Genomic DNA, 13,797 nt, shown 5'->3' with positions numbered 1-13,797 from the left:
ATTCAGAATAGCCCCAAACTGGGCAGGGTAGTGGTGGTTCAGGGATTCCAGTTTCTTTGACCATTTAGCCTTGAATGGAATGAATGACTAAACAAATCAAGGTACATCTATACCATGAAATACAATGTGGATAGATCTCAGGGGGGATTATTCTGAGTTAAAAAGCCAATCGCGGGGTGCCTGGGTGGCTCAGTGGGTTAAAGCCTCTGCCTTTGGGTTAGGTCATGGTCCCAGGGTCCTGGGATCAAGCCCCACATCAGGCTCTCTGCTCCGCAGGGAGCCTGCTTCCTCCTCTCTCTCTCTGCCTGACTCTCTGCCTACTTGTGGTCTCTGTCAAATAAATAAATAAAATCTTTAAAAAAAAAAAAAAAGCCAATCTCAAGAGGTTACATACGGTGTGATTCCATTTATACAGCATTTTTAAAATGACCTAAATAGAGGAATGGAGAACAGATTAGTGGTTATCAGGGGTTAGGGAGGGGCAGAGGGGAGGAGGTGGCTATGGCACAAAAGGATAGTACAAGGAATTAGTTTGTATCTCAGCTGTGGTGTTGGTCTTATGAATCTACACATCTGATAAAACAGCTTAGAACTAAGCACACACACACATATACATGACAAAAGTGAGTGCATTTAGAACTGGAATCTGAATAAGGCCCATAAATTATATCAATATCAATGTCTTATTTGTGACATCATACTTCAGTTTTTCCGAGATTTTACTGTGAGAAGCGAGGTGAAGGGAACACAGAAAACCTTCTGTATTGTTTCTCCCAACTGCATGTGAATCTGTAATTATCTCAAAATAAAATGTTATTAAAAATTATAATAGTGAGTAGAAAAGAGAACATAATCTCCATAATACCAATTCACTGTTATAACAATAATGGCCATTTCTTTTATTCTCGTGGGTAGTAGCTGGATAAACACAAAGAACAGGATGGGGTTTATTTGACTATCTCAAATAATAATGTATGATTTTAACAAGGCACCAATTGCAGCTTTAATTATTCTCTGTATAAGAAGAAAATAGTACTCTCATTCAGGCTACTCTACCACTGATGAGTGTAAGTCTCGGACCACTTCCATCCTCCATGGCTCTCCGGACAGGACTAATGTGAAGAGTCGTAGCTACGACAGCAGATACCATTTAGGCCATCTGGGCAGAATGCTATACAAGCAGAGTGCTTCCTTCCCTACCATCTCTTAATTTTTTTAAAAAAATATTTTATTTATTTATTTGAGAAAGAGAGAGCAAGCAGGGGAAAGGGGCAGAGGGAGGCGGAGAAGCAGGCTCGCCACTGAGCAAGGAGCCTAACTTGGGGCTCAATCCCATGACCCCGAGATCATGACCTGAGCCAAAATTGGACCCTTGACCTACCGAGTCACCCAGTGCCCCCTTTCCCTTAATTTTTTAAGATAGAAGACAATCAGGAACTTTGTAGCAGAGTGGATCCAGAGCCTTGGCCTGCTATTGCGTTAGAATGTAAAACTTAAGGCTCGGAATGGCAGTGAAGCCTTATTTTTCATTTCATAAGGGGGGAAAAAAGGCGATAATCTGTTTAGTTGAAAATCATAATTGAAGGGTTTGGATCTTCATGTATAATATCCCCCACCTCCCCACACACACACTCAAAAGAGACACCTACTTTATGTTCTTCTTATAAATGAATATTGAAAATTATCTAGAACTTACTGATGAAACCATGCCATAAATTTGACATTTGAATCAGTTCTCTCTTGAGTAGCCCCAGGTAAGATCCAAAAGCCACAATTTAATTTTAGACCCATAGTGAAAGGTTTATGACCGTGTTATTCAAACAAACACATGTTGCTGTGAAATACCACCATGGCCAGGCCATCTGTTTATCTGGGCAATTTTATTTAGTACACAGATCTGACGGATAAATCAGCTGCCTTTTGGCATCACAGGGCCTGCAGAAAAGGCCAAAAGTCTGTAATTCAGTTTCTGCTCATCACTGGTCAAGCAAGAAGCCCTAATCAGAGGAGAGCGGTAAATGACTGATTTCAAACTGCAGCCTCTGGTCTTTCTGTCTGTAAGCTGTCTTTCTAGAAGGTCCTTCAAGTTAGATCGGACATACAACCATATATACCTCTGTATGACTCACCCAGGTAGTGTCTTGAAAATGCTAATGACATTGTTCAGCATTTTCGGCTGTTCCTCAGGCTACTGTTTTCAAAGCAAAGGTATTTTAAGATATGAGGTCAAAATAGAATCGTTGGTATTACTGGGCATTGTTGTGTTGGTCAATAAGGATCTCATGTGGAAAATTTAATAAATATACATATGCTTTATGAATTTTTTAAAATATTTACGTATTCAAAACAAATTCAGATAGATTATTTTTCTGTACTTCTTTGTGTAGGATAGGGGAATAAATACAAATGTGAGATCAACGGACACATGTTCAAATATCTACTCTCTTTCTTGACCCGCTCTAAATTGGGCAAGTTACGACACCTCTCTGAACATTACTCTTTGAACCTCTTCCCTCATCTGTAAACAGGAAAACTACCTCTCCAAGTTGTGTAAGAGTTAACCCAACAACAATTACACAGTTGCAGATTAAAAGCTTGCTCAAGTCTTTCTTCGAGCTTTTCTTAGGTAACAGATCTCCTTGGGTTGTTGTGAGAATTGATCCAAGAGTTGGCATACAGTAGGTGCTCAATAAATGCTTGCTCTAGCCCCTTACTGAGATTTTCTTGGGTAACCAAGTGCAACCACTGAACAGGAACAGCTGTTAATTCAGGGCACTGTGTACGGAGTGGTTCAGAGTGCGGATCCTGAGGCCAAACTGCCAAGCTGTGAATACCAGGCTCTAGCACTTTATGTGTACATAACTGGGGGCAAGTTATTTCATCTTTTTCATCTATGAAGTGTGGATAATAATAGCACCCCTACCTAAAAAGGATTAAATGAATTAATACAAATATAAAGCGCTCAGAGCAACACGTGGCATGCATCAAGTGCTGGGTCAGGGTTAGCCCCCACTATTATCATTACCATGTGTTGTTTAGAAACCTACACTTCATGGCTCATATCTATTATTTGCAATGACCGTTTTTTTTTTTTTTTAAATCAGTCATTTAATAGATCTATTTCTTTTCCCATTGCTTTATATTAAAAATACCTGAGTAAATCTGGCTCTCTTTTTTTCCCCCGTCTCATCAAGTCTTCCTGGGTGAAATTAGGCTTCAAATGAGGGAATCGATGACCTTTATGAGTCTCTGCCAGGAGGAGAAGCTGGCTCTAAGGTTCTTTTGAATATCTGAAAAAAAGGGGGATTTTTCTAGTAAATCTACCCTCGGGCTTGACATTCTCTAGGGTTCCTTCCTGCATTAAAATTCTGTGAGGAAATCCTTTTCCACTCTTGGAGATGATTACGGAGAAAGAAACACGTTTATCTAAATCTCCATGGGAAAGAAATGAATAGTAAAAATGGAACTAAGACACCCTTACTCCCTTCTCTTCTTCAATGATGAGTCCAGTAATGTATTTCAAAACCATTCTAGCATATTAACTTTCACAAAGCTTCCTTTTTGCTTTCCTCTTTTGGGAAACCGCATATTTAATTATATTAAATGAAAATGTCTACAAGCCAGATTAGTAGCAGTGGTCTTCGAAGAGAAAAAGATGGTACCGATGGGCTTGTATTTTGCGTGAACTGGTGCTGGGATAATGGATTTGCACTCTTCCCAAACACTTATGCTCTACTTCCCTTTGACCAAGGTAACATGTCATTTGTTTAAAGATTTTATTTATTTGACACAGAGAGAAAGACGGGAGAGAGGGAGTGGGAGAGGGAGAAAGAAGCAGGCTTCCTGCTGAGCAAGAAGCCAGGAAGGCTGACAGGACTCCATCCCAGAATCCTGGGATGGTGATCTGAGCCGAAGGCAGGTGCTTAATGACTGAGCCACCTAGGTGCCCCTGACCAAGGTAATATGTTTCGGGGATGGCTGCCTCAGGCTACACACGTGGGTTTTCTCCATAGCCACAGCACAAAGCAGAGCCGTTGTGGGTCCACACCATGGAAGCTCCTGAGGTGCTGGGGACACTTCTGTGCTTTACTGACCACCCACAGACTCGAAGACAGGGTAAGCCACCAAAGCAGGTATGGGTCAGAGCTCATTTCATTCATCTTAGCGATCCTCCAAAGTAAGGTGACCGAGACAGGGGACCACATTTAAAAGACATCCTGGGTGGGGCGCATGGGTGGCTCAGTCATTAAGCAGCTGCCTTAGGCTAGGGTCATGATCCCAGAGTCCTGGGATCCAGCACCACATTGGGCTCCCTGCTCCCCGGAGAGCCTGCCTCTCCCTCTCCCTCTGCCTGCAACTCCTGCTTGTGCTTGCCCTGTCAAATAAATAAATAGGATCTTAAAAAAAAAAAAAAAAAAAAGACACCTTGAGTCTTTTCTCTTTCTTCCCCAAGACAAACTTCTGTGCTCTCATCCTATTTCCTAGTCTGGGTCACAACACAACATTTATGAAGCACTTGAACCCTCGTGGAACTCGGGGAAACCCAGTTTAAAGAAAGAATTCTCAATGATAAAGCTTCTAGGAAGAGGGTGCCCGACACTGGGTGTGGCTCTCAAGACTTGGACAGGCCGCCAGTCGCCGGTAGTTCCCTAGCTCCGCCCCCATTGGAGCTGATTGCTCAGGCACTGCAAGTAACTTGCACCTTGAGATCAATTGTTTCTGTCTTTAGTAGACCTGTGAAAAACTGAAGGCTACCATTGAAAGATAGGAGAGGACAGATTTTTTTTAACTGCTTATCAAATATATAGACTGTTTCAAAAGCTTAGCAGTGAAAATACTCAAGGTCCTTTAGGAATGAGCTTGGAGGTGGCTAAATACCACTGGCCTACTAGTTCATAGGTGACTAATTCTGCAGCAAGCTCTCCTGGGAGCGGCAGCATGAGTGAGAAGAAGGCGGGCTGCCCATTGAGGCTGGAGTAATCTAACTTGGGTGGGGAAGGGGGGTTCCCAGAGCAGATGCCACTGATGCTCCAGCCAGACACACAGTAACCATAAGACCCAGCTACACCAGGATGGTTCGATGTCATGCCTTTTTTTTTTTCCCCTCAAAGAAGTAATTTGCTAAATATAACTAAATAGTATCTAATTTTTATACTGAAAAGACTTTTCCAAGACAAATTGGGAAAAAGTGTCCTGTCCTACATGTTCTGGTTTGAGGTTAAGAAAATATAGCCTTTAGAGTAAGGAATGCATAAGCCAGAGCCGGGAAACTTTGTGTCCTGCCAAAGGAAGAGAAGCTACAGACAGCTCCAGAGCACCCACGGGTTTGGGAGTGGGGTCAGAGCCACTCTTCACCTGACCAGAGCCTGGGGGGGTGGGGAGGCAATGTGTTCAAGAAGTCCCCCAGCTAGGCCTTCCAACTGGAGCAGGTCTGCCAGAACAGGGAGAACAGGGGCATCCCGAAGGCATGGGTTACACTCCAGCTGCGCTTTGCCTCCAAAAAACCAAACCACATGCGGGGCCAGCCCAAGAAGGCGTCTGAGGTTTGCTGCCTTGGCTCATCTGCTTTGTGGTCCATTCTCATCCTCTGCAAAACACAAGACTTGAGAGCCGTTGCTCTAGGAAATCACTCAAAGAGAATTCATTTCAGGGACAACAATTTTTATTTATTTTTTAATATTCAGAAGACACCCATTATTCTAGGAGCTCAGAATTCCTTCCAGCCTTCTTGTATGTTTCCTTAGTTTCTGAAAGGCTTCACAGTCCACGGAGTTCATCTCAACAAGCACAATTTTACACCATTTTTTGTTTGTTTAAAGATTTTATTTGTTTATTTGACACAGAGAGCGAGCACAAGTGGGGCGAATCAGAGATGGAAAAGCAGGCTCCCCATAGTGAGCCGGAGCCAAACCCAGGGCTCCATCCCAGGACCCTGGGATCATGACCTGAGCCGAAGGCAAATGCCTAACCGACTGAGCCATCCCAGTGTCCCTACACCATTATGAATATTCTGCTCCACACTGATTGTTCCTTTTGCACATGAGAAAACATGTTAAACACATCAGCTAAGAAGCTAAAAGGGTGTGACTTCTCAAGTGAGGAAGGGGGAAAACTCACTGAGAGAAGCACTATTTTGTGTGGACTTCCTTCCTGTCAAAGTGTGAAGTTATCCACCACTCCAGCCACTAACAATGTTTACCTTGAACTCAAGTGTAACCGCCTTTGTGTGTTTAATGCTGTTTTTGAGACCATAAAAGTAATACATGTTTTTTATAGAAACTCTGAGAAAGACGAAGCCTCTTACACTGTTGGTGGAAATGCAAGCTGGTACAGCCACTCTCGAGAACAGTGTGGAGGTTCCTCAAGATGTTAAGAATAGGGCTACCCTATGACCCAGGAATTGCACTACTGGGTCTTTACCCCAAAGGTTCAGATGCAGTGAAAAGAAGAGGCACGTGCACCCCAATGTTCATAGCGGCAATGACCGTGACAGCCAAACTGTGGAAGGATCCGAGATACCCTTCAACAGATAAATGGATAAAGATGTGGCTCATATATACAATGGAATATTACTCAGCCATCAGAAAGGATGAATATCCACCATTTGCATCAACATGGATGGAACTGGAGGGGAATAAGCTAAGTGAAATAAGTGAAGCAAAGAAAGACAATTATCATATGGTTTCACTCATATGTGGAACACAAGCTGTAGCACGGAGGACATAGGGGAAGAGAGGGAAATGCAAAGGAGGAGAATTCAGAGGGGGAGATGAACCACGGGAGAAACAATCTAGAGGTTTCAGAGGGGAGGGAGGTGGGGGGAGGGAGTAACAGGGTGACAAGTATTGAGGAGGGCATGTGCTATGATGAGCACCGGGTGTTATACTTAACTAATGAATCACTGAACACTGCATCAAGGACTAATTGTGTATTATACGGTGGCTAATGGAACAGAATAATAAAAAAAATCTTTAAAAAAAAAGAAAATCTGAGAAAACACACAAACATAGATATAAAATAAAAATCAATTTTAACCCCATAAAGGAAGGGCTGATAACATTTATTTATATTATGTTAACATGAATTCACCCAGTTTTACTTATACAATACATACGTACACAGTTTGTGATTGTGTATCACACCACCCATATGCCATGCTACGGCAGCTATGACACAACTGAGATCACAGAATTTTGAATCTTACCATTTCACTTAATAATAGATCATTAGTATTTTCTTTGGTTTAAAATATTCTTTGAAGATATTTCAATGGATACATAATGTTCCATAGTATAAGTGTATAATTACATATTAACTTTCCTCCATTAATGAATTTTTGTATTTTTCCAAATATTTGCTTTTTTAAAATAATTTAATACAAATGTTAACACATGAATCTTTGCCTAATTGTTTTACTATATCACAGGGTAAAGTGCTCAATGGGAAATTATTAGGTCAGAAAGTGTGGGTTTCCTTTTCGAAAGATGCGTTAGTTTATATTCCTAGAGGTGGTGTATGAAAGTATGATTTTATTAACCTGCTTTCAATACTAAATATTATAATTTTTAAAAAATTTTCTGTTACTCTAAGGAGTGAAAAATGGCCATATCATTGTTGTTTCAAGTTTCACAGTTTCTAAGAAGTTTCGTTTTTCTAGGAAAAAAAGCATGATTGTATATATGGCATATTTTCTTCAATACATCTATAGTAGGTCTGTGATGCTTGGCCTTATGGAAACATCAGAGCACTGGCTGCCAAAAGGGGAAGGGCAAAGGGGGCAGTTTGGGGAAGGGGCAGGCTCTCTAGCCTGGAGCAGTGGCACAGCAAGAAGGCTGGGTCAGAGATGGCTGGGAAGAGGACTCTGGACACTGGGGAGAAAGGTGCTGGAGGGGAGAAAAGAGAGTCTTCGAGGATGTGATGGTCTGGAGACAAACACCGTGTGATAGTTTGTCTTCCTGAAGACATTTGTTTTGGGAAGCCAGCCTAGAATGGATGCTGGGATGGGCAGGAATCATGAAGTCCTCCAGCAGTGCGTGGCAGACTAGGGCTAGGAATGCAGCAAGTCAGACCTACCCATCTGGTAGCAGATAGTGGGAAGAAGTTCATCTAGGAAGGCTGAGGATGTATCCAGAGGGTAAGGTGGTGGCAGTTGTCCAGGTAGACAGCACTTGGCATCAAGCAAGTTCACTGAGTGGTCCTTGATAGGACCTGGAGACCCCCAAATGTGAGGCGAGATCAGGGTGCTGCAACATGTAAAGGCAGACCCTGGACCCTTAGCTGTGGCTCAGGGGAGAGACCAGCAAGGCTAAGGGGGGACCCTGGATGATCTCAGGATCTGGACAAGTTAGGTCAGATCCTTGGGCATCGACATCCAAAGAGGAGGCCAGTCACTACAGCTGACATGCAAGGCTTGGGCTGGCTGGACAGGAATATCCTGAAGACTTTGGCACCAGCTTCAAACATTCTCCTGGCAAGGCCTGGGACCAAGCCCAGTTGCTGCCTCCTGTTGGGGCCCGAGAGATCTCAGCTGTGGGGACTGGCAGATGGAGGTGGCAAGGGGCCAAGAATGTCATCAGAGAAAACAGAGAGAGAGCTCTTGAAGACACCCCAAATGAAATTCAAAACACTGCATTTCATGCTCACCGTGCATGCTCTTGAACAATTGGAAAGTTCAAATGATAAATTGCAAGAGATTTATGGGTGAGGGGAAAAAAAAAAAGCGTGTACTAGAAAAGACCCAATGGGGAAGGAACAGAAACTAACCAGTAAAGCACGCTAACCAGAGTGGGATGAGCAGTCTAATAAAGTATGTTTTGATACCAGCAAGGGCAGGGAGAGGGGGGTCTGAAAAGCAAAAGAAAGATCTGTAGGGACATATATATTTTTTAAAAAGCCAGATTATAAATCAAGAGCATGAGATTAGTGATGACTTTTAAATGGCTAAGGTATTGAACTGATTTTCTTAATCTGTCTTTAATAAGAAAAATGGAACCAAGCAGTCGTTTCAATTAGGTAGTAATGTAGAGTTTGCAAAAACGTCCACAGCTGGTAAGAAAAACCTGGAGACTGTAAATATGCAGCTCAGCGGGTCTTGATGAAATTCATCCTTGAAGTCATGCCTGTAAATAATCCACACAACTTGGGGAAAGGGGTAGACAGAGTGGCGAGCGGGTGGGAGCCATGAGGAAGGCGGGAGAAGGCAGCCAGCTCCCGAACCCCTTGGAGAGTGCCATGGGGGTGCCGTGGGAGTAGGTGTTATGCCAGAGACATATGAGAAATCTCACCATGGCCTTGGGAGGCAGGCATGATAGAGCACTACTGCTCCAGGAAACACCATAGGGTGAAATGGTTCAGAGCTCGAGCAAGGATTTGCAGGTGAGGGTCAACGTCCTTGTGTTTTCTCATGTGTCTTTAACACCTTCCGGACAGTTTGCCAGGTCGCTGTGAAAGGCATTGATGGAAAGAGCTATCTTTGTCTTGAAGAGCATATGTTGCATTTTGTTCAACCCAGCAAATATTTGACAAACACATATTATGTGCTTCTCCTGTTCTGGGGGAGCGATGGAGGAGACAAAAATAGGTTATGACTTTTTAGAGCTTATGAGCTCATGGAGACACCAAAGACCAAATGAGGAAAGACCACACAATGGCATAAGCTACGTTGTCAGCACAGTCGGTGCAGGCCGTAGGGGCCAGGCCAGAAAACACACTCACATGGACTTTCAACTAGGGGAGATGTCAAGAGGGGAAACTTGAAATGGGCTTGAAGGATGAGAAGGATCCCAGACAAGAAGAGAGTGTAGACTCTCCCTGGAAAGGTTAGAACAGCAGGTAGTGTGTGCTGGGGAAATAGTACACTGGCTGGTGGGAATAGAGAGCCTGTGCTGAGAATTGGGAAGGGATAGAGAGGAAGAAAGTCATGTTGCAAAAGGTTAGAGTACCAGAAAACAGGATAGAATGTGAGTTGGTCAGCAAGAGTTATTGTGGCATTCTTGAGCAAGACAGTGACATGTAAAAAAGATGTTCAGTCCTGGAGAATGCAGGCAGGATCAGAGCATGGAGAGATGAATAGGAGGGTATGCCTTCAATAGAAAGCCACTTTTCCTGCCACCACCAGGATCTAAGCCACCAGACTTCTCCATTAAATGCTTTAGCCAGCCTCTAAACTAGACTCCATGGTGTGCTTGCCCCTTTTTGGTCAGTTACAAGATGGCAGTCAGAGTGATCCCGTTAAAGCATAAGCAGATTATATCTCTCCCCTGACACAGATCTCTCCAATGGATCCTATCTCACAAAATAAGAAGCCCAAGTCCTTACAATGACCCACAAAATAGTACCTGATCCAGGACCCACCTCCCATTCCCTCTCAGGCCTCATCTACCTTTTCTCCCCCATTCATTGCTATTCCAACTGTGGTGGCCATAATCCTGCCACAGGACCTTTGCACTTGCTGCACCCTCTGCCTGCATGGTTCTTTCCCCAGGTACATGGCTCTCCACCCCTTCACACTTTTACTTAAATATCACCTTGTCAGTGAGGTCTTCCCTGGCCACTCTATCTCACCTGTAAACTTTGTGCCCCCAATATTGATTCCCTTCCCTACTTTGTTTTTCATTTATACTTCTTACAATTTTTAAACTAAATTTTTACTGTCTCTCTCCACCTCTGTCCCCATGAGACAAAGATTTTTATTTGTTCTGTTCATCATCATATTCTTAGTACCTAGAGCAGAACTTGGCAAGGGCGCAACCCTACGGACTGCATGAGTGAGTGGATGAATGAGTGAATGACTATTACAGAAAGCTGAGAGGGGTTGAGGGTGCACAGCGGATGAGAGCTGTAAGAATGGAGAAAAGGGGGGTGCCTGGGTGGCTCGTTTAAGCAGCTGCCTTCGGCTCAGGTCATGACCTCAGAGTCCTGGGATTGAGTCCTGCATCGGGTTCTCTGCTCAGCAGGGAGCCTGCTTCCTCCTCTCTCTCTTCCTGCCTCTCTGCCTATTGTGATCTCTCTCTGTCAAGTAAATAAATAAAATCTTAAAAAAAAAAAAAAAAAGAACGGTGAAAAGGGGGATCACTGTATGAGCAACTGTATAAAGCTGCCAGAGCCTAGATTCCTGAAGGAAGAGTTAAGGAAATGCACATCCTCTCAGCAGAAGCCCAGCTGTTCCTCAAGGAGTCTGAATCCTGGGCCGATAAGGTCCGAGGCTGTAAAGGGGAATCATCTTTGATGCATGATAACCATCCAAATGAGACCCATTAACTGACCTGCTACATGAGTAAACCTCAATCTTTTCAGGATATTCCTAATGAGGTTTTGAGACACGTACTTTCTCTCCTTTTATCTTTAATTCTGCTTAATATTACTACAAAAAAACTATTTTAATACTGTTCACAATTCTAAAATCAGTTTTAATGCATGTTCTACACACCCTAAGAGTTCATTTTTTAAAATAGCATTTAGAGGTTTCAGGTTGCTTAGGAGAAACATTATAATCTATTGTTTTATAATGAGAATTCTTAAAGACGCTCACATATATGGAAATTGAAAATAAGGAAGAAAAGAGATTATGGGATGAGTGATATGAAGGGAATGAATGTGAATGTGAGGGTGAAAAAAACAAGAAACAGATGGAGTCAAGGTTTTGAGTCAAGGTTAGATCAAGGCAAGAACTTGCAAGTGGGTGGGGGTGGGGTGTGGGTGGGGAAAGAGAGGAGCCACCGCGGGGCTTGGCATGAAGTGCTGCCCATCCTCTCATCCGTCTGGCCTTGTGTGTAAGCACACAGAAGGTACCTGCCGAAGATGGGATCTGAGAGGACCTCAGCAATGATGAGTCCATAAATAAAGAGCAACCGGTCTAATGAAAATAACTAGCTGCGTTCAGTGTCTCTCCCGGTGTGAGCAGGGAAAGGGAGGAAGAGCTCATTGCCCTAGCCCTCAGCCTGTGACCTTGCTGCCGTGGGGTCTCCTCACCAAAGAGCTGGGGTGGACGGGGCATTCATCTCTAAAGAAATCTTTGCATACCAAAATCCATCTCAGCATCTGCTTCCAGAGACCACAACCTGCCACATTCTTCCAGTAGTCCTAGAAAGTGGTCAATAAGATGGGATTTTGGAGCCAAATCACTCGCCACCGGGCAAGCAATGAGGATTCGGCTGGTGACAAACAGACCAGGGCATCCCCTGGCCCAAGGTGATGGTCCAATAGGCAGTTAAATGAAAAGATACATCCCCGGAAAGGGACCAACTAGCAGGTGAGGTTTATCCGGTGTTGAGAAGGGAGAACGAGTAACTAAGAAGACAGTGGAATTGGAGGAGTATTGCTTAAAGCCATTAACACACAAAAGGCAGTGAAAAGCTGCAGGCAATGAATAGGCAAATAAAAGTGGAAGGTGAGACCCAGAGAATCTCCTCGGTAGTTACAAAGAGACTCTCACATCCTGCAGCTGAGCCCCAAGCCTGGAATTAAATCTAGTGCTGATCTTCAGACACCGCTAAATATCCCACCAAGATAGACCCTAGGAGCTATGCACCCCACTCAAGACCTACCCTGCCTCTTCTGTTGGCTACGAGGCCCATGGTAGGACTAGGTCACAGAATGACCACCCGGGGTCAGGATCCAGAAGAGGGACTCTGGTCCAGAGGATCTACAAGGCCTAACCAACATCTACTGGCCAAGACCAAGGCCATGTCAGTGGCACTGGATTCTGGGGCTGCTTGAGCAAGAGCAGCAGGGACATACGACTGTAGGGAGGCTACTGATTTGGCAGCATTCTCCTGAGGCACAAGATTCAGACCTTGGCAAGACCCCCATCCCCCAGATGGTTACCTTGCTACTAGGATGGTTCCTAGGTGCATGAAGAGAGAAACAGCCTATACTCAGTCAAGCTGAAATGCCAGAATTTCCTTAGCAGACAGAGGAAGAAAAAAGACTCAGGAATGTAGACATGCTAGAGGGTCTCCATATATATTATAATATATATTATGTGAGGCCCAGCAACCCACCAAAGGATTAGGTTCCACAGAAAGGCCTGGAGGACATGCTAGATACCAAGGCCGTCAGGAACACGCTGGTGGGAAGGGCTCCAGCATCTGTTCAGCCATGATGAAAGGACCACAAATGATAGGCGAGAACCCCAAATGGTAAGACCCCCAAATAACAGAGGCCAAGTGGGAAATTGCCGGCAGCAAGCCAGGTTGCTATTGGCTCATTGAGCAGGTGGGGGACAGTAGCAGCCACAGGGGCTTGACCTTCAGCGTTGTGAGCAGCTTACAGGATCCCTGGGCCAGCGGCACCAGCACCTGGGAACGTCTTAGAATTGCAACTTTTCAGGACTCCATCTAGACCTACTGAATCAGAAACTGGGATAAAATCGGAGCTTCGTCAAGCTGTGCAGGTGATCGTAATGCAAGCTAAAGTTTGAGCACCTCAGGATAGAACACAGGTTTAACAGGACTGACTTTGGAAAGCAGGGCTGTGCCAGGAAACCCAAGAAGTTGGAATGAATTACAGCAGGGGATACCTGGGCTAGGATGTCCTTTGCATTTTCGAACAAGTTCTGCTTTCTCTTTAGCCAACAGAAGCATAGGAGTTTACAAAAAGTCACAGAGCCTTCAAGTCCCTTTACCCCCACCCACACTGCCACTTGGGAAATGTATTTGGGTAACTGACAATTTTGAGTTCAGAGCAATGAGTAGCTCCACCCCTTGATCTATTAAACAAAGTAACGTAACACCTGCTTCTACCCCAGAAGCTGGTTCTTTTCTTTGATCTGAGCAGATGAATAGAGGTAGGTCAAAA

Source organism: Mustela putorius, unplaced genomic scaffold, assembly GCF_011764305.1.
Source record: "Mustela putorius furo isolate JIRA1106 unplaced genomic scaffold, ASM1176430v1.1 tig00003834_pilon_pilon_pilon, whole genome shotgun sequence".
Taxonomy (NCBI): Eukaryota; Metazoa; Chordata; class Mammalia; order Carnivora; family Mustelidae; genus Mustela; species Mustela putorius.
Note: the sequence above shows the minus strand (reverse complement) of the source record.